The sequence below is a fragment of the Dasypus novemcinctus genome, chromosome 30 (assembly GCF_030445035.2).
Source record: "Dasypus novemcinctus isolate mDasNov1 chromosome 30, mDasNov1.1.hap2, whole genome shotgun sequence".
Classification (NCBI taxonomy): domain Eukaryota; kingdom Metazoa; phylum Chordata; class Mammalia; order Cingulata; family Dasypodidae; genus Dasypus; species Dasypus novemcinctus.
Genome location: NC_080702.1, coordinates 6,525,655 through 6,547,206, shown reverse-complemented (window position 1 = coordinate 6,547,206; position 21,552 = coordinate 6,525,655). Strand labels below are relative to the sequence as shown.

The window sequence follows — 21,552 nt, the reverse complement described above, 5'->3', positions numbered from 1 at the left end:
AATGAAAGGTATTGTTGGAGGGCCGATATATGGGATCCCATACATATGTCATGCATGTTTGCTTTGTAGGTTCACAATTTTTATTATACACTTGTTTATGTATGTTTATACATAAATGAGATAAAGATAACAAAATAAGGTTGGTTGGGGGAAAAATGCTTTGGTTAGTAGAAATATTTTGATGTTCCCCTTTAATCATTACTGGAAAATGTTTAACAAGAAAGCAAGGTATTGGTGGTAGGGTGAGGTATAAGAGTCCTGTTGATGTTATATATGTTTCCTTTGTAAGCTCAAAACTATTAATATAAACTTATTGTTTACATAGGTTTCTGTATGAGTGATATACTTCAATAAATTTTTTTAAAATTAAGAAAAAAAAACACCATTTCCATTAATTCCAACACCTACTCTCCAGTTCACTGGCCATATAGGATTGAAGCCACCCCTCAATTAGAGGTCGAGTGGTCATCACCCATCCCAGAATCTTCAGGATTGGGGAATAAAATATGGAATTCAGGGGACTTACTGGTATTCTACTACAGACATACTGGTATTCAAGCAATGGAAGAAATTTTATCATTGATGTGGAAACACTGGCCACTAGAGGAGCAGAAGGCAGGGAGAGGGAAAAGGAGGTGTAAAATATGGGGTCATTGTTGGGACATGAAATTGTCCTGAATCACATTGCAATGACACATATAGGACATTAATTCCCTGCCATAACCTACAGAATTGAGTGGGAGAGAGTGTAAACTAAATGTAAACTGTAAACCATGCTTAGTGGCAATGCTCCGAATGTGTTCATCAACTGCAGTGAATTTACCATACTAATGAAAGAAGTTGTTAAATGTGGAGAAGGGTGGGAGGTGTGGAGAGTGGGGCATTTGGGTACCCCTTATATTTCTGTATAAAATTTTGTGTAATCTATTTATCTTCTAAAAAAATAAAAAATATATTTAAAAAAAAACTATTCTATTCACTACAGCACCTAAAAAAAAAATACCTGAGAATAAACTTAAACAAAGAGATGAATGACCTGTACAATGAAAACCACAAAACACTACTGAAAAGAAATTAAAGAAGACCTAATAAATGGCAAGAAATTACCTAAAGTGATCTACAGATTAAATGCAATACTTCTCAAAATCTCTACGGTCTTTTTTTTTTGGAGAAATGGAAAGAGTTGATCCTCAAATTCATATGGAATAGCAAGAGGTCCCAACTAGCAAAATCAATCTTTCAGAAGCCTCACAACTAAATAACAACCACATGCAACCAGGATATCATGCCATATCATACAACCAAGCCAATGTCCACAAGGAGGAGGAATACAGTAAGGATTAGAGTGGACTTAATGATATTTTATTCATGAACTATTGTGGTTAATAATCTAGAAAATGTGGCATTGGTGTGGAAAAAGTGGCCATGGTGGCTGCTGGGTGCAGGGAATGGGAGGAAGAGATGAGATGTGGAGGCATTTTCGGGACTTGGAGATGTCCTGAGTGGTGCTGCAGGGACAATTGCCGGACATTGTATGTCCTCCCATGGCCCACTGGACGGAACGTGGGAGAGTGTGGGCTATGGTGTGGACCACAGGCCATGGGGTGCAGCGATGCCCAGAGATGTACTCACCAGATGCAATGGATTTGTCATGATGATGGGAGAGAATGTTACTGTGGGGGGAGTAGTGGGGTGGGGGCGGTGGGGGGGTGAATGGGGACATCATATTTTTTGAATGTAATATTTTTTAAAAAAATGAATAAATAAAATAAAATTAAAAAAAAAAAAAAAAGAACTAGAAAAATCTGGTCTGTTCTCTAGGGGAAAAAAACAATCAGCAGATACAGCCCCAGAGGAACCACAGAAAGAATGATGAGACAAAGCAGTTATTAAGTCTCTGCTCAATGAGAAAGGTAAATACTCTCCTTGGAGTGAAAGAAAAGATAGTTCAAAACAAAGAAACAAACAACAAAAAGATGTAAAACGGAAACTTTAGACCTACATATAAAACATCTAAACTCAGGGACAAACCAGCAAGATGGTGGCCAGAGGAAGGAGTTCCGAGAGTCAGTCCATGCTACAGGACAGTTAGCAATCACACTGAGCTATCTACTAAAGCACCTGTTTGGGGGCTCCAGGAGACCAGAAGAGCATCCTCCAACATCCCTGAAAGCATGGAAGGAGGACACTGCCCATCTGCAGAGAAGATTTATAAGTAGAACACTCCACACCCCAGAGGCTGGCGCCCATCTTCCAGAGGCAGCACAAGGCATCTCGGAGCTATTCCTCAGCTGCAATCAGAAGTTCCACTTCCCAAAAATGGCAGAGGAAGAGAAGACTGGGCACCAGCTTCGGATACTGATTAGTAAAGTAAATTAGGCAGTCTGAAGTATAATGTTTAGAATGGCTAAAATTTGAACCTATCCAAGTCAGAAAGAGGCTGTGTTGTAGGCAGCACATCTCAGCCTAGCAAAATGGCTCGGCTTGTACCGAGATGGCCTCCGGCGCTAGCTGGCTCGCCAACCTGAAAGCTGCTTCTTTCCCCAGCAACAAGAGTGAGCAACCTATACACTCTGTCCCCTTTGCCCAGCCAATCAACGCATGCCACACTCCCCTCAACCCCCACCCTAGCCCTTATAAGCTGTTGCACTTCCCTAATAAATCAGACCTGAGCCACCAGCCTGTGTCTCCAGAGCGGTTACTGTGTGTTATTGGGTTACTGTCTGTTATTGTGCTCTGTTCGTCCTTACCTCTGGAGGCCCCCAGGCCGCTCCTCAGCGCACTCTGGCGGCAACAAGGCTGGTAACCACTATTTTAACTCTGTCCCTGGCACAAGGAGAAAATTCCAGTGATGTAAGGACAGCCTTCTTTCCATCCTTAGCAGACTGTAGCTCTAGGCTAAGCCCCAGCCCCACCTCCAGCAGGGAGGAGGCTGTGGGGCCCTGCACCAGCCTTTCCAGGAAAATAAAGACCCTGCCTCAGAGGACTACAATCATTCTACTCTGACTGCTTCAGGGGCTATTCTGGAATTGGAAGCTCCATTTCCCAAAAAACAGGGAAGGAAGGGATGGTTGGCCACCAACTGCAGCTAGTGATTAGTAAATATGGCTGGCTGAAATAGAACCCTAAGAACAGGTAAAGTTTGAACCTGTCCAAGTCAGAAAGAGGCCAGTGGACACCATTTTGACTTTGCCCCCAGCATGAGGGGAAGCTGGGCTGGCTGAAAATCATAGTGATCGTAGGGACTGACGTCTTGTTCCGAGATCACCCTGCAGCCCTAGCCTAGGCATCAACCCCACCTCTACCAGGGAGGAAGCTGGCGGGCCCTGCACCAGCCTCTCTGGAGAACTGCAGGAACATTGGGCTGGCAGACTGAATACTGGGAAGACTACCAGGGCAACTGTGGTCATTTTGCACATGTACAGCATAGCATGTTGCCCACACCTGCAGCTCTATCCCTGCCAATGCAGGGGAGGGGACTTTAGGCTTCCTCAGTCTCTCTAGGTGACTACAGTCTAGGTCTGCGCACCCTGGATCATTCCACACAGCTGTGGCACTATTCATACCCTGCAAAGGAGAAAGAAGGGAGGAGAATCATCAGTCCTTGGGAAACAAGGGCAGCTTGAGTCTCCACTGCGTTCAACACCAGTTATACCCTTGGCTCCCACTACACAACTGCGAAGGGAGAAAGGGAAAAAAAACCCTAAACTAAAGAGAGAAACTGCACCCAGAATAAATACATCTAGTAAGCCAGATGGCAAGATACCAACAAAAACTGCAATCCATGCAAAGAAACAGGAAGATATGACCCAGGTAAAGGAACAAGGTAAGCCTCCTGATGACATAAAGGAGTTGAGACAACTAATCATAGATGTTCAAACAAATCACCTTAACAAATTCAATGAGATGACTAAAGAGATTAGGTATATTAAGACAACACTGATGCTCCTCGCCTGCGATACTTGAACCCCCCTATGGTACAAAACTACTTCAAAAATGAAGTCTAATATATCTATTGCCTTGCCAATGGGCCCTAATTTGGAATTTGTGTTCCTGAGTCTAATGGATTGGGACTCAGATGTGACCTTTCTACACATGCCTCTTATGTCACTTTTACCGAACCTGTGGTTGGTTGGGGTTGGTATATACCGAGGAACTTAAATCTCTGGACTGGGCATGTGCCTGAGCCTCAGCAGAGCTGCAAATCCTACTCTCCGGTTTGTTGAACTTACTACACAGGTCAGCTAGGAGGTAAAGATGGTCAACCACCATGCCAGGGAGCTGAGAGTGCCTATAACTCCAAGCAGGAGAATCACATCCATCAACCATGTGGGCTCTAAGCTCCTTCTCAATATAGAGGTGGAGTGGACATCACCAAACCAGGGTCCACAGCATGGAGGAATAAAATACAGATTACAGTGAATTTACAGGTATTCTACTATAGAACTACTGTGACTACTAATGGTCGAAACTGGAGCATTGATCTGGAGAAAATGGCCACAGTAGTTGCTGAGGGTAGGAAGAGGGAAGAGGAGACGAGATGTGGGGACATTTTCGGGACTTGGAATTATCCTAAATGATATTGCAGAGACAGATGCTGGACATTATATATCTTACCATAACCCACTGAATGGCCTGGGGAGAGTGTTAACTACAATGTAAACTATTATCTATGTGGTGCAGCAGTCTTCCAAAATGTATTCACCAAAAGCAATGAATGTGTGACAGTCGATATATGTGGGAACCTCTTATATTTTTTAATGTAACATTTTTTGTGATCTATGTATCTTTTAAAAAGAGAAGACAACTTAATAAAAAATTAAAAAGAGACGGCACTGGAAGAGCACAAATTTCAAAGTACATACAGAAAAACTGGAGATCTTATGGGAATTAAAGGTGCAATAAATGAAATTTTTAAAATACTGGAGTCATATAACAGATTTGAGGAGGCAGAAAAAAGGACTGGTGAGCTGGAAGAAATAGCTTCTGAAAGCAAAAGTAAAAAAGAACAGTGGAAGAAAGAATGGAAAAAATTGAGCAAGGTCTCAGGGAACTAAATGACAACAAAAGATGTACAAACATATGTGTAAAAGGTGTCCAAGAAGGAGAAAAGGGGAAAAGGTAATAGGAATGTTTTAAGAAATAACGGTAGAAAATTTCACAACCCTATTAAAGGACATGGATATCCATATCTAAGAAGCACAACGCACTCTCTTATGTATAATTTCAAAGAGTACAACCCCAAGACATATTAATTATAATGTCAAATATCAAAGACAGAGAAATCTGAGCAAGAGAGAACCAATGCATAACATATAAGGGACACCCAATAAGATTTAAGTACAGAGTTCCCATGGAGGCAAGAGAGAGTGGTGAGTGTTACAGGTCTTCTAGAATTTGTTCAGTAGGTCTTCTGGCTCTTGCTGGAAGACCCTTACTTTCCCCATATTTTTTTTTTCTTTCCATCCCCTGCCCTGCTGTTATTGCTGTCTGTGTCCATTTGCTGTGTGATCTTCTTTATCAATTTCTCTTTTTTGCCTTCTCTTCTCATCTTTGTCCAAGATTCACCAGGATTCCATCCTGGGGAACTCTAATCTGGAGAGAAGTTCCCTGTCAATTCTACTACCTCAGTTCCTGGTCTCTTGCTGCGCTTCACCTTGACTCTTCCCTTGTCTCTTTTTTAAAGTGTCATCATCTTGCTGCATGACTCCCACAGGTGCTGACTCACTGTGTGGGCACTCAGCTCAACATGCAGGCACTGGCTCGCCAAACGGGCACTCGTGTGGGCATTCAGTATGCCACCCAGGCACTCACGTGTGCACTTGGCTCACCAAGTGGGGACTCAGTTTGCCATGTGGACACTCAGCTCACCATGAGGACACTCGGCTCACCATATGGGCACTTGGCTTAGTGCAAACATTTGGCTCGTCACGCTGACAATGGCTTGCCATACAGGCACACTTTCTCTTCTTTTTCACCAGGAGACACTAGGGACCAAACCTGAGACTTCCCCTATGGTAGGCAGAGACCCTATCACATGAGTCACATGTGCTTCCCACATTCCCCATATTTAACAATAAAGTTAAGTTCGCCTTAGTAAACTGGGTATTCTTAAAAAACATAAAAAGAAGACAACATTAGTATGATATATTTAAGATACTGTGAAGGAAAAATTTCCAGTTAAGAATCTTATACCCGGTCAGATTGTCTTTCAAAATTGAGGGTGAGTTTAGAATATTCACAGATAAACAGAAATTGAGAGAGTTTATAACCAAGAGACCAGCTTTGCAGGAAATATTAAAGGGTATGTTACAGCCTGAAAAGAAAAATCAGGAGAGTCTAGAAATATAGACTATGTAAGAAAAAGTAACCAAAAGTGTCAAGAGTAGTAAAATAAAATGACAGATAAAACACCAATATTTAAGAATCAACCTAACATTGTAAATCACTTGTATTCAGAAAACTACAACTCATTGTTAAAAGAAATTTAAAAAGATGTAAATAATTGGAAGAACACGCCAGGCTCACATATTAGAAGACTAAATATCATTAAGATGTAAATTCTACTCAAATTGATAGACAGATTCTATGCAATTCTGATAGAAATTCCAACACCATTTTTAAAATAATTGGAAAGCATGATGATCAAATTTACTTGGAAGGTTAAGGGGTCCTGAATACCAGGAACACCTTAAAGAAGAAAACTGAAGTTGGAGGACTCTCACTTCTGGACTTAAAATCGTATTACCAAGGTATACTGGTGAAAACACCATGGTACTGAAATAAAGACAGATACATAGACCAATGGAAATGAAGTGATGGTTTCACAAACCATCGGTTTTTATTTTATTCACACATTTCTTTTTATTAAAGTTAATAGATGACACAGAATGTTACATTAAACAAACATAAGAGGTGCCCATATAACCTAGTTCCCAACTCCCACCTCCATCATTTCTGTAATCTGTATTTTTCTGAAGATAAATACATCACAAAAAAGGTTATATTATAAAAAAAGAGGTTCCCATATACCCCCATCCTCCCTCCCCACTCCTCCCACACAAACAACCTCCCCCATCATTGTGGCACACTCACTGCACTTGGCGAACACATTTTGGAGCACTGCTGCACCACGTGGATAATAGTTTACCCTGTAGTTCACACCCTCCCCCAGTATATTGAGTAGGTTATGGCAGGATATATAATGTCCACCATCTGACCTTGCAATATCACTTAAGAAAATCCCAAGTCCCAAAAATGCCCACTCATCACATCTCTCTTCCCTCTCCCTGCCCGCAGCATCTACTGTGGCCACACTCTTCACATCAATGATACCTTTTCTTCTATTACTAGTCACAATAGTTTCATAGTAGAATATCAGTAAGTCCACTCTAATCCATGTTTTATTCCTCCATTCTGTGGACCCTGGGGATGGTGATGTCCACTCTACCTCTATATAAAGAAGAGGCATAGATTCCTCATGACTGATGGATGCAATTCTCCTGCTTGCAGTTGTAGGCACTCTTCGTTCCCTGGTGTGGTGGTTGACCATCTTCACCTCCCTGTTAGCTGACCTGGGTAAGTCCAATGAAACAGAGAGTAGGGACTGCAACTCTGCTGAGGCTCAGGGCCCAGCTGGTACATGGGCGGTTCAGAGAGTCAAGTCCCCTGAGTACACACCACACATAATATGAACCACAGGCTCAGTAAAAGTGACAGAAGAGGCATGTGTAGACAGGTCATATCCGAGTCCAGCTCCATCACTCTCAGGAGCACAAATTCCAAAGTAGGGCCTATTGACATGGCAAAGAACCAAAATCCATCTGCCATGACCATATACTCTGTGGGTCTCCATAGCCTTCAGGAGAACCAGTACCTAGGGTTGTATCTCCTTAAGCTGTTTCTGGGGTCCTGCTGAGGTGTGCGTAAGCACGACCACTCTGATGACCCCCCAACTCTTTTCTGAAGACTGTCATCCATATATACTCATTTCTCTTTGCCATTTCCCCCTTTTATACAAGGTAAAACAGCAGTTTTTAACATATCCTATATGTAGGCTGAGATACTGTTGGTCTGAGTTGACCTTTTATTCAAGGTCTCTTTCTAGTTGCATCAGCAGTTGGTGACTGGTAATAATCCATCAGCGCCCGGGAGGCTCATCCCTGGGAGTCATGTCTCATGCTGGGGGGAAGGTATTGCATTTATGTGCTGAGTTTAGTTTAGATATTGGCCACATTTGAGCAACATGGAGGCTCTCAAGAGGTAACTCTCAGGCACCCTGCAGCTCTAGGCCTAGTTCACATTTCAGGCACACAGCCTCATAAGCATTATCAAGGGCTCGTCGTTGGACCATCCTTCCTTGTTGGTCTTTGCTGTTGCACTTGGGGGATTACTTCTGTTCCATCGGGGAATGTTACAGAGCTCTCCTGAGTAGGAACTCTGTACTCCCTCAGTTGTCGTCTGTAACTGTAACTACTATAAAAATACCCAACATATAGCAGAACATTTTTATGGCCCCTATATACATGCCCTGGAGAACACCCTCCCAATCATGTGACCCGCATCGATAACAACCCACAACAGTGCTCCTCCCCTCCCCATAGGTGAAACTCTCTGTGGTCCAAAATGTCTTGAACAATGAAGTCTAATATATTGCCAAATGCACTTAATAGGAAAATGAAATAAACTGATGGGTTTAAAGATTAGAAATACACATACTAATTTAGAAATATGAAGATAAAGAGAAAAAATAAACTGGTGTATTAATAAAAATAAAAAATATCATAAAGCTTTGTTTTTAACTTTTTGCCTTTCATCACTGTAATAGGTGTTGCCCTGTATGTACAGTGGCAAGGCACTTTCTTTCATTTCTTCTCCTCAGTGTCTACATTCATTCTTCTTTTTTAATTTTTTTTCCTAATTTTTAACCTTGTCTTCAAAAAAGTTTTAGATCACAGTAATTCACATACACAATAGAGGGGACTCCCATATATTCAATATCAAACCCTCTACCCCTTCCCCAGCAACGATCTTTTTACATGTTCATGTTACATTTGCTGCAGCTGATGTATAGATTTTGAAACATAGCTTCCAAACCTGGTTCCATTTTGGTTTACATTACGGTTTATGTTTCAGACTGTAAAATTTCTAAATTTTTAGTTTCCCTGTGTTTACATTATGGTTTACACTTTAGTTTATAGACTTGTATACATTTTTGGTGTACATTAACATGTCCTATATCCATCGTTACATGATCTTGTGGAGCAGTTTCAATGCCCCCTAGTTACCCTGCTTCCATCTATTCTATACCTCTCCCGTCCTCCCCTCACGGCCCATAGTGACAATCAATCTTCACTACTTCAGGGACCAGATTTACAGATACTTGCAACAATGTTGAGGGCTTGAATACTAGACTTCCCAAACTATTGAGATCGACTGATTCTCTCAAGGAATACAAACAGTTCTTCACATCAAGGGTCAAGAGATTTTTGACAAGCCTGTCAGATGCACCCAGTTCAGGGAGAACAGTCCATTCAACAAACGGTGCTGGGAGAACTGGATATCCATAGCCAGAAGAAAGAAAAAGGACCCCTACCTCACATCTCATACAAAAATTAATTCAAACTACAACCAAATCGTAAATACAAAAGCAAAAACCATAAAGCTTCTGGAAAAAAATGTAGTAAAGTATCTTGAAGTCTCAGTAGTAGGTAGTGGATGCTTCAAGGAGATAAGAGCAGGACTGACATGGACTACTGATATTTAATTTATGTAGACGATTTAATTAACAGTACTGTAAAAGGGTGAAAACATATATAGCTGATGGTAATATATTATAGTGATTAACATCGTTATATAAATGGGAATGTGACTGAAAAGTATAGTCGAGGGATATAAAGGCAAATTGACAGACAGCTAGGGAATAACCTAGGGGCTAACACAGTAAACACAGAGGTGGATGAGAATTTCGGTTGATGATACAGAGGACAGAGTGTCCTTTGTGATCTAGAGGAGATCACTGTTGCGGGGGGGGGGGGCGGAATATGGAGAAGCATGAGAAAAATACAACAGAAATGACCTACAGACTGTCGTTAACAACAATAGCGTAATATTCATGCTTATATACCAAAGATGTACTGTGTTGATAATGTGCGACTACGGAAAAAATGTGCCAAATATAAGCTATGAACCTGATAATAACCCAATATTATTTAATAATCTAACAAATGTGCCATCACACAGTGGTATGTTGATGGAGGGGTGTTGTATGGGAATTCTACACATGTGCATGATTGTTTCCTAAGTTTACAACTTCTGTCAAAAAAAAATATTTTAAAAATAATAATAGGGTAGGTTGGAGGAAAAATACACCAAATGTAAGATAAGGACTATAGTTAGTAGTAAGATTTTGATTACAATCTTTCATATTTTGTTACAAATATCACATAACAATGAACACTGTTGGCGGTGGGCTGATGTATGGGACCCCTTTATGATGTTATGCATGTTTGCTTTGTTAAGTTCACAACTTCCACTACACACTATTGTTTATGAATATTCACATATAAATCATATAAAAATAATGATAATAGGGTGGGTTTGGGGAAAAATACACCATCATAAGGTATTTTGATTACTAGTAATATTTTGAGGATGCTCTTTAATGATTAAAAATGTTTGACATTGTAAGGCATTGGTGGTAGGGTGAGGTTGAGACCCCTGTATGATGCTATGTATGTTCGTTTTCTAAGTTCACAACAACCCACAATTCAGAAGTTCCCTGGGTGGGATAAATAAGAGAATGGAAGTAACAGAGGAAAGAATCAGTGACATGGAACTTAGAGCAGTAACGTGATATAATGAAGAACACAGAGCAGGCAAAAAGGTTAAACTAAAGTTAACAGAACCTCAGAAACCTGTAGGACAGTCAATATTCATGCTAAATGCTGAAGGGAGAAGACACAGAATGGTTCAGAATAAATATGGGCTAAAACAGCCTGAACACTACCCAACCTTGTGATACACAGATCTGAGAAGCTCAGAAAATCACACCCTGACACATCATTTAAAATATCGGCTGACAATCAAAGATGAAAAATTCTGAAAGGATCCTAAGAAAAATGACACATTATAGGAGAAAAACCATTTGAAGGCCTGTCATTTCTCCTCAGACCCAATAGAGGCCAGAAGAGAGCAAAACAGGATCTTTGAAGTGCTGAAATAAAATAATATCAACCCAGAATACTACATACACCAAAAACTGTCCAAGGATTCAAGGCAAAAAAGAAAACGGGAAGGACAGAGAAATCTAAATTCTTCACTAGACAACTTGCTCTATAAAGATGCGAAAGAAACATCTTCGGGAAGAATAAAAATAATTATAAGAGGAAAATTTTGAACTTCAGGAACAGATACCATTAAATTAATATATGAATGAATATTTGGCAGAAATTAGACACTTTTGGGAGTAGATGGCCATACCACATGCACAGAGAATGCATATGACAAGTATAACCAAGAGTAGGGGTTTAAATACTCTATATGACTGTGAGGGATCTACGTTTTATTTGAATTGTTAAAAAATTAACTGATTAGTATGTGAGAAGTTATCCCCAGAGCAAACACTAAAAACAATTCCAAACAAAGTCAAAAACAGGAGAACCATAATGGCCTTTATCTAGGACATACAATTAAGCAGCTAAAAGAGTGGCACACAGGGATTTTAGGTGAACAAAAATATTCATTTCTCTTGGGTAGAGCATGACATTGGTTTTGTTTTTTCTTTTTGTACTTTCAGTCACAGAACATATTTTGAAATCACACACTAAGTATTCAGAGGTTAAAGTTTATAAAAAAGAAAAAGAACATAAATGGCTATGGTTGAATATGTGTTGCTAATTCTAGTGACCTAGAAAGGAATTCTAACCAATGACAAACAAATGATGTCCCTGAACTAGACGCAACTTACAGCGTTTTTCGTTGTGGTCGTCACTGGGGTCTGGGTTTCTTGGAGGAACCTACGTATTACTTTCCATTTCACGGCCCCCTAGTTTGAATTCTCAGGCATTCCTAATCCTAGGGGTGCAGTTCCCTGGGCAAGCTGTTCTCCTAACAAGGCCAAAGACCTATCAGGACAATGAAAGAAGGGTTCCGATGGCTCCGGGACTGCAGAGTCTGCATTAGGCCTTTGAGGGTCAGGGCAAGCCTGGCCTCCCTCCTGCCCAGACCTGGGCCTTAAGAGAAAACTCCCTGCCAAAGCACAGAAAGCAGCTCCACCCAGAACTCCTGGATCTCTCTGAACCATGCACATAGAAAATGCTGTCAGGAGCTCAGAGAGCTCCATTCCAGGTTTGCTGCCCCTGAGAAGAGGAGAGATCCAGCCCTGTCTGTCTCCCAGCTGCTCTACAGATACACAAAGAATGTGAGCAAGGATGGGCATCTTCCTATCTCCTTGGCCTCCATGAAAACCTCGAGAAAGATCCAGATCAATCAGGCATCAGTCACCTCAGAGCAGAAAAAAGTCAGGGGATGGCTCACTCATATTCCACAGTCCAGGCACCATTAACGTAAAATTCCTCTGCTGTCACACAGGTGACGGGCCCACCTGAGGCTGCCATCACACTCTCACACACACACACACACAAACACACACACCAGCTAGGGTACTGAGTCACTGCTGAGGATCTAGACTCAGGAAAAGGAAGCAGTGCGCTGGACGAATCAACAGTTCCCCGGGTGGTAAGACTGAAGCACCCCAGAATGCAGCACCTCAGAGCCTTCTAGGACATCCCCTGGCCTGCTCCTGGACTGCTCCTCCACCAGCTGCCTCTGCATCCCCCACAATAGTACACAGCTGAGGAGATGTGGGAAGGACTCCCCAGGCCCAGGGCTCATCCTGGGATCCACTGCAGCGGCCACCTCAGAGGGTCCTTTCCCTCAGAAGAAATGCTGCGCAGCAGACCCATTCTCTCCTCACTGTCCCAGCCCCACCTGACGTGCTGGCACACCCTCTCCCCTCAGCCTCTTTCACCTAGCTGAGCCCTGCTGCCACCCCACCATCAGATACCAACCAGGCTGGGCTGTGTGCTAGGTCCTCTTCTGCCCTGGATCCCGGCACCACAGAAGGTGGGAACTGTGAAAGAAGCCCAGAGCTTGCTCCTGCAGCTGCTGCATGGTCAAGCCAATTTCGGGGAGACTCCAGAGAGGAGTCCCTGTGCATCCCAGAGTCTGTGACAGCTACAACTGATGCCAGTTCTGAGTTCCGCACAGCTCCCAGCACCTCCTCCCTCCGCAGGTATCCCATCATATTCAGAATGAGCTCAGCGATTCCGGCGTGTGTGGACTCCCCTGACTCCTCATGGACACCACTAGGCCTGGGGACCCTCACTCCACGGGCCTTCCAGAGGCTGCTTCTGCAGCCACTTCCAGCCCCTCAACCAGCACACCTGCAGCCCTGACTGCCCACCTTCCTCTGACCATCGGGTCACCCTGATGAATACCACATCCCTCCCCCCTCCACTGCTCTGTGGGCCTCCTGCTGGCTCCAGTGCCAGCTTCTTCCCATCTGACCAGGCCCTTCAGGCACATCCAGGGCGGCGCTGCCTCAGCCACAGACACCCCCAGCCTGCACACACTTGGGTTCTGCAGCCCGACCCCAAAGTGTAAACTCCCCTTTAACCCTGTAGCAGCACCCCAGCTCCTATGTGGAGTCCCTAGTGGGCAGCTTCCTGGAAACCTCGGCTTTGACCATTCTTTCCAATTTGAAAACCTGGCAACTCCCACCTCAGCCTCTGCTAAAGGCCAGGTACACCTGAGCATCACCACTGCTAGCTTTGGTGGGTTGATACCTAGAGGTTTCACCTTGGGCAGCCACGCCAGGCTCCAGCTGGCCTTTGGGTCCACCCCCACCGTGTTCTCCTCCACCACAGGCAATGCCTCTGGCTTTGCAGCCACCACCAACACGCCCTGTGCTGTGACCTATTTCAACCCCAGCATGAAGCAGCGATGCTCAACATTCGGCAGTACCACTCCAGTCGTCTCCAGGTCGGGTTTCAGCAGCCCATAAGAGCTTTGGGAGTCAAGTGGAGATCACAGATCTGAGCTCCAACATTGATGCACTCAGTATAAGAGGAGAAAGGAGTGGGGCCCCCACACCACATATCACTTTGGGGTAAGCTTAGGCCTAAAGACCTGGGGCCCTGGAGCCAAAGCACCCGATGGCCAACATAGGGGCCAGCACCCCTAAGAATAACCCTGTGGATGAAGGCACTAATGCCCTACATGCTGCCCAACACCCAGGGGTGTGCCCCAGCAGGGCCCCCTTATTTCCTGTGGAGGACCTGGCACCTCTCAGAGACATACTGGATTTACATTCACATCCATCCCAGCCTTTAATTTCATGAACCCACTAGGAGGAGCCTTGCCTTCAGGGTTCTGTCACCACGAGTCAGGGCTTTGCAGGAGACAGAACTGTTTGGGCCCTCAGCCCGTTCACTTCTCTCCACGTGCGGCTCTACCATGACAAGTTTTAAAAGACAAATGCTGGCCTGAGGCAGCAAAACCTCAAGAAGCAGCCTTGTCCACTTTCCTGCAGGCTGGACCAGGGGTTGTTAACTTTAAAAGTGTTATACAAATCAACACCTGTTCTCTGCACTCCTAGAGCCAAATGGAGCCCCAAAGATGAAGGTTTCCATTTCCTCTGTGTTTCCTGCAGTTTTGTTACAGAAGTTGGGGGTTGGGGCTGTCATCTGGAAGGATCCCAGCAGTCAGATTACTCAGACAGGAGAGGAAGCCTCGGCCTATCCCCTCCAGACATGGAGCCAGCAGAGTCCACTGCTGCCCACAGGTGCCTCCTGCCCTTCCCATTTTTCTTGTCAGTCTTCCAGACATTTTAGAAATAAAACCTGGTTCTGGGAAGTGGACTTGGCCTAATGGATAGGGCATCCGCCTACTACATGGGAGGTCCACAGTTCAAACCCCAGGTCTCCCTGACCCGTGTGGAGCTGGCCCACATGCAGTGCTAATGCGCGCAAGGAACGCCCTGCCACGCAGGGGTGTCCCTGGCGTAGGGGAGCCCCACGCGCAAGGAGTGTGCCCCATGAAGGAGAGCCGTCCAGCGTGTAAGAAAGTGGAGCCTGCCCAAGAATGGCGCCACACACACGGAGAGCTGACACAGCAAGATGACGCAACAAAAAGAAACACAGATTCCCGGTGCCACTGATAAGGAGATAAGTGGTCACAGAAGCACACACAGTGAATGGAAACAGAGCAGATTACAGGGTGGGGGGGGAGGGGAGAGAAATAAATGTTAAAAACCTGGTTCTTTTTCTTTTATATAATTTATCTATTCTCTGTAAATCAAGTATAGAGAAGCCACTGATGTGTAGAATTGGAGACAGATGAAGCCAGACTTAACTCTTTAAAGTTTTGATGTCCCAGTTAATATGGTGAGGAAAGCAGCACGACAGATGAAACCTGAGTAGAAACCTGACCCAGAAATATTAAAAATGTGTTTTGACTTTAAGGGATGGGAATTCAAGATTGGGAAGGGATTTAGCTCAACTGATAGACCGTCCGCCTACCACACGGGAGGTCCAGGGTTCAAACCCAGGGCCTCCTGACCCATGTGGAGGTGGCCCACGCGCAGTGCTGATGCATGCAAGGAGTGCCCTGCCACACAGGTTGTCCCCCGTGTAGGGAAGCCCCATGGACAAGGAGTACGACCCTGCAAGGAGAGCTGCCCCACATGAAAAAAGTGCAGCCTGCCCAGGAGCGGCGCCACACACACAGCTGACACAGCAAGATGATTCAACACAAAGAGACACAGATTCCTGGTGCTGCTGACAAGAATGCAAGCAGACACAGAAGAACACACAGTGAATGGACACAGAGAGCAGACAACAAGGGTGGGAGGGGAGGGGAGAGAAATAAAATGTAAATCTTAAAAAAAAGAAAAAAGATATAGTGGATCCAGGGAAAGGACAGATGGGGTGCCCAGGGTAAAAGCAGCCTCGGGGAAGGTACTGGTAGATGGGGAGCCTGGGGTGAAGAGGGTGGGCCCAGGGAAGGGGAGTCTGACAGTGGAACGGGCAGAGTCATCGCTAGTACACACAATAAAACACATCTGATATATCTAGTGTTTTGAAGCTGGTGATTATTTTTGCTTTTAATTAAGGTTTAGACAAATCACAGCTCACCTAGAGAGTGTGGGACTGACATCAAGGCCCTCGGACCAGAGCGAAAAAAGGATGAAAAGTCACCTCTGCTATGTAAATAGTAAAATGCATATACCTAAGGTATGACATATTTCTGGACAATTTCTCTTAAAATACGCATAGGACCCACTGAGTCTATGACTCTCCTTTCGGAGGAATAAAGGATGGAAGGAGACTGCTTGAGGAGGCAGGCAAGCTAACATTAGATTTTAATTATAAAACAAAATCTAAAACTTAGGTATGTTTATTAATCACCATTTTACAGATGAGCGACAGGCACAAAGATCTCAAGTACTCTCCCTAAAGTGACCCAGCAAGTACATGTCAGGATCTAGGTACAGGGAAGTCTAACGTTAGGCTACACCCTGTGAATATGACTTCACAGGAGTCACAATTCCACCCTAGCTGGGCTGACCTCATAGCCCACAGCGAGTCTCAACTACATCCAAGTACTGCAGATGTGATGGTCTGAAAGCACCTCCCCTGCCAGAAGAGGCATTGTACAGATGGTGGAAAGAGCCAGGTACCAGGCACTGTCCTCCACTCTTTTCACTCTACTAAATGATGAGTGAGTGATGACTGTATATGTGACCCTGTGCGAGGCCCAGGGCAGGGAGAGAGGAATGTAAACCTTATAGGAGTCATTTACAATCCAGGGAGCAAAAGCTAAAGAATCAGCAAATACAACATGAGGAGTCAGTGGTAGGATAACAGAGCAGGTAAGAAAGACGTTGGGAGTGGATGTGGTTCAAGCAGTTGAACACCTGCTTCCCATACTGGATGGCCCAAGTTTCGTTCTTGGTGCCTCCTAAAAACAAACAAGCAAATTAATAAACCAACTGACTCAGTGGTTCAGTGCGAGCTTCCCACAAACAAGGTCCCAGATTCAATGTCCAGCCCTGGAATCCCCAAAAAAATTATTTTACCTAAGTCAGAGGAGACGAGATTGGAGCTGGGGATCAGAGGAGAAGGAAGCAGCCAAGTGGTGAGGAGGAATTTCCACATCAAAGAATTAGCCAGTGACAAGTGGACAAGGAAGACAGTCACAGGCTAACCTCCAAGGCCAATAAGGATATGAAAAGATGCTCAAATTCATCAGCCATTAGGGAAAGGCACATTAAAAGTATGATGAGTCATCACATCACACCCATTAAAATGGCTATTATTTTAAAAACTGGAAAATACCAAGTGCTAGTGAGGATGTATATAAATAGCAAGCCTTATACACTGGTGGCAGGAATATAAATAATGGAGCCAAGTATGGAAAACAGTTGGGCAGTAACTCAAAAAGTTAAATTAGAATTAACATATGACCTGGCAATCCCACTTCTAGATATACATCCAAAACAAATGAAAGCAGGATTTAAGACAATTATTTGTGTACCAATGTTAACGCACAAAATACAAAAGGTAACAGCAAATACCCACCAAGAGAGGAATGGATAAACAAAATGTGGTAAATACATACAACACAATATTATCCAGCTTTATGAAAGAATGAAGTCCAGATGCATGTGACAACATGGATGAACCCTGAGGATATTATATTCATCGAAATAAGCCAGACACTAAAGGACAAATAATGTATGATCTCACTGACATTAACTAATTATAATAAGCAAACTCAAGAGATTTAGAATCTAGACTATAACTTACCCAGGGACAGAATGGGTATAGCAAATGTAGAGTTGATGCTTGAATTGTGCACAATTTCTATTTAGGATAGTGATGATGGTAGCACATTATTGGGAATGTAGTTAACTGTGCAGAATTATGTTTATGAGTAAGATTGAAAGGAGGAGTTTAAGGTCATGTACTTTACTAGAAAGGAAAGTTAGAAGCCAAAACACGGGATTGTTTAAGTGAACACTGTTGTGGATGATGGACTGGGGTTAATAGTACAAATACAAGGCTATTTTTTCATGAATTATGACAAATGTATGAAACTATTATATGTTGTTAATAATAGGATGGTATATGGAAAAAAACACCTAATGAAAACTATGGACTATAGGTATCAGTAATATCTTATTTTCCTTCATCAATCCTAAAAAAGGTACCACACTAATGCAAAGTGTCAATAGAGAGATACATGGGAACACTGTATTTTTTACATGAATTTTCTATAAACATACAACTTCACTATTAAAAATTTTCAACAATTTAAGAAAGCAATAGGCTAACTGAAAGAAACCAGACATAAAGTACTAACATATTCTACTATTTCATTAATATAAAATGTCAGGATAAAGGAATTTATAGAGATGGACTAAGATTAGTTGTTAGCTAAGGCTGGGGTTGAGGGATGACAGGGATTGAGAGGTGACTGCTAAGGGGTATGGGGCTTTTCTTCTTGGAGTGAGAAAATGTTCTAAACCTGATTGTGGTGATGAGTGCACAGCTCTTTGATTATACTAAAAGTAACTGTGGACACTTTCCATAGATTGTATGGTATGTGAATATATCTCAATAAAACTGTTTTTAAAACTTGGTGCACACATTGTAGTCCAGTATAAGAACTTCATATTTCACTATAGCTGGGAATATATGGAGGTTCAGTAAAGAATAACAAGGGACAGGACCTGACTCAGGCTTTAACAGGCTCATTCTGGCTACAAGATAAGAACGGAACACAGTGGCAAGCAGATCAAAATGCAGACCAGGTAGGCAGCTCTCACAGTAGTCCCGACAAGATACATGGTGGATTAGACAAAGCAGTAGCTGTGTAAAAAATGGACCACACTAATGAAAGATGTTGTTCATGGGGGAAAGTGTGGTAGAGGGAAGGAGTAGAGTATATGGGAATCCCCTATATTTATGATGGAACATTTATGTCATTTAAAGCTACTTTAGGGAAACGGACTTTGGCCCAGTGGTTAGGGCGTCCGTCTACCATATGGGAGGTCCGCGGTTCAAACCCCGGGCCTCCTTGACCCGTGTGGAGCTGGCCATGCGCAGTGCTGATGCGCGCAAGGAGTGCCGTGCCACGCAAGGGTGTCCCCCGCGTGGGGGAGCCCCACGCGCAAGGAGTGCGCCCATGAGGAAAGCCGCCTACGTGAAAAGAAAGAGCAGCCTGCCCAGGAATGGCGCCGCCCACACTTCCCGTGCCGCTGAGGACAACAGAAGCGGACAAAGAAACAAGACGCAGCAAATAGACACCAAGAACAGACAACCGGGGGAGGGGGGGAATTAAATAAATAAATCTTTAAAAAAATAAAAAATAAAAAAATAAAGCTACTTTAAAAACAAAAAAATTTTTTTTTTTTAATTTTTACATAGAAGCAGAAGAATCAGTGGAGTGGTCAGAATAGGCAATAGAAATACTGGGGCATCATCAAAACTATTTGATATTTGAAAGCATGGAGACAGAATCCTAAGGAAGAGTGCACTGAATGAGAGATCCATAAAAAAACAAAAATGACACTCGTTCTTCAACAAACTTTAAAATACTGATCTGCAAATGATAAATTATAAAGGCAAACTACTGACAGGCAAAAATATTTGCAAACTTATGACAAAGAAAGAACACATATCTAGGAAATCTAGAGCTGATATCTGGAACAGATATCTAGAAAATTGGGAGTGGATATGGCTCAAGCGAGAGTGCTTGTTTCCCATAGGGGAGGTTCCAGCTTCAGTTCCAATACCTCTGAAAAAAAAAAAAAAAACAGAGAACCAGCAAGCAAACAAAAAAAAACAGCTTGATCGAGCCAATTTGGCTCAGTGGTTGAATGTTGGCTTCCCACTTTTGAGATCCCAGGTTCAAACTCCAGACATGGTTCTAGGAAAAAAAAAAACTCCTATCTAGAATATAATAAAAGAATTTCCAAAATTCAATCATAAAAACATTACTATTAGAAAGTGAGTAAAATACATGAACAAACATTTCACCACAGTAGATACACAGATAGGAAATAAGTACATGAAGAGATGCAATGATATAATTAACAATTAGGGAAATGCAAATTACACCATTATTAAGACAATGTAAAGTGACAATACCAAATGCTGTTGCTAATGCACAGAAGTTGGATCTCTCTTTAGTGCTCAAAGATGATAGTCACTCTGAAAATTACCCGTTTCTTTAAAACTAAATATACACTTATCATACAGCCCAGCAAGTGCACTCCTGCACATTACTCACAAAAAATGAAAACTAAGCCCAGATTAAGCATTAGTTTGTTCTTTGAAAAGATAAAACTGATAAACCTCTACGTTAATCAAACATAAAACAGAGAAGATACAAATTACCAATACCAGGAATGGAAGAGGGGTCATCACTACTAGTTCCCTACACATTGAAAGGATACTCAAACAAGACTATGAACAACCCTGTGTCCAAGAGTTTGATAACTTACATGTAATGACCCAAAACTCCTTGAAAGATACAAATTAATAAACTCATACAGGAACAAAAGTATAATTAGAATAACCCTATAGTCATTAATTTTTTGAATCAATAATTAATGACATTTCAAAAAACAAAGGACAGGAATATAAAACCAAAATTTTGTCCTATTGTCTAGGAATGTTCAGCTGACTAGGGGCCTCCTGGAAGGAAAATGCACATAACAGGACATACTTCAAATGCCTGGAGTGACCCCTCCCCATAATCTGTATTTATTATTTTGTATTTTGTGGAAAATAAACACATGCTCATATTAATAAAAAACAAATCAAATGTTGAAACAGGTACACAATTAAAGGTAAGCCACTCTCTCTCCAGTCCATTCCCTCAGTTCTACCCCCTCCTAGACACCCACTTACAATTTCTCTCACCTCCTTGAATGAATAGGTCAGCCAGGTACAAGCATATATATCTGTGGTTGATCGTACATCCCATTTTTAAACTTTTACCTGAATTATTAAGTTATTCAGCCATTAAGTCAAACTTTCTTAAGTAAATTTCATTATACACCCAATAACATGACCATATAACATAAAGTCACATCAGGATATTCTTAGTGAGAGGGAGTGACATGAAAAAGTAGGACAACAGACATAAACCAGGACTGCCCTGGACAAGCAGGAACACACCACGTTAATTTACAAATCAGTGCTCTGGAGTCCCTTCAGGTCCACAGAAGACAAACGCACCACCTCCCACTCCAGCCGCAGGACGTTCAGTGCAGTAAAGGACAAGAAACTCAGCAGAAGGGTCGGCTCCCTCCCCAGTGCACAGGACTAACACCTACCACAAACATCCCCAGGCTGCAGAGCTCAAGGTGGCCTGGCACCTGGGGAGCCACAGCCATCACCCAAGGCCTGGCTGCTGAAGCCTGGACACCAACTGCCAAGGCCTGCAGCCTGCAGCTGAGCATCATGGGAGGTGGGGGAA

General features: G+C 42.8%; 1 non-coding gene across 1 annotated transcript; it reads left to right on the top strand.

Annotated features, from left to right (window-relative positions):
* Nucleotides 1-5,374: 5,374 nt before the first annotated feature.
* LOC131276971 (U7 small nuclear RNA) lies at nucleotides 5,375-5,436 on the top strand. The gene has a single exon (XR_009184185.1). It is a non-coding gene; the product is annotated as a U7 small nuclear RNA (small nuclear RNA).
* Nucleotides 5,437-21,552: the final 16,116 nt, after the last annotated feature.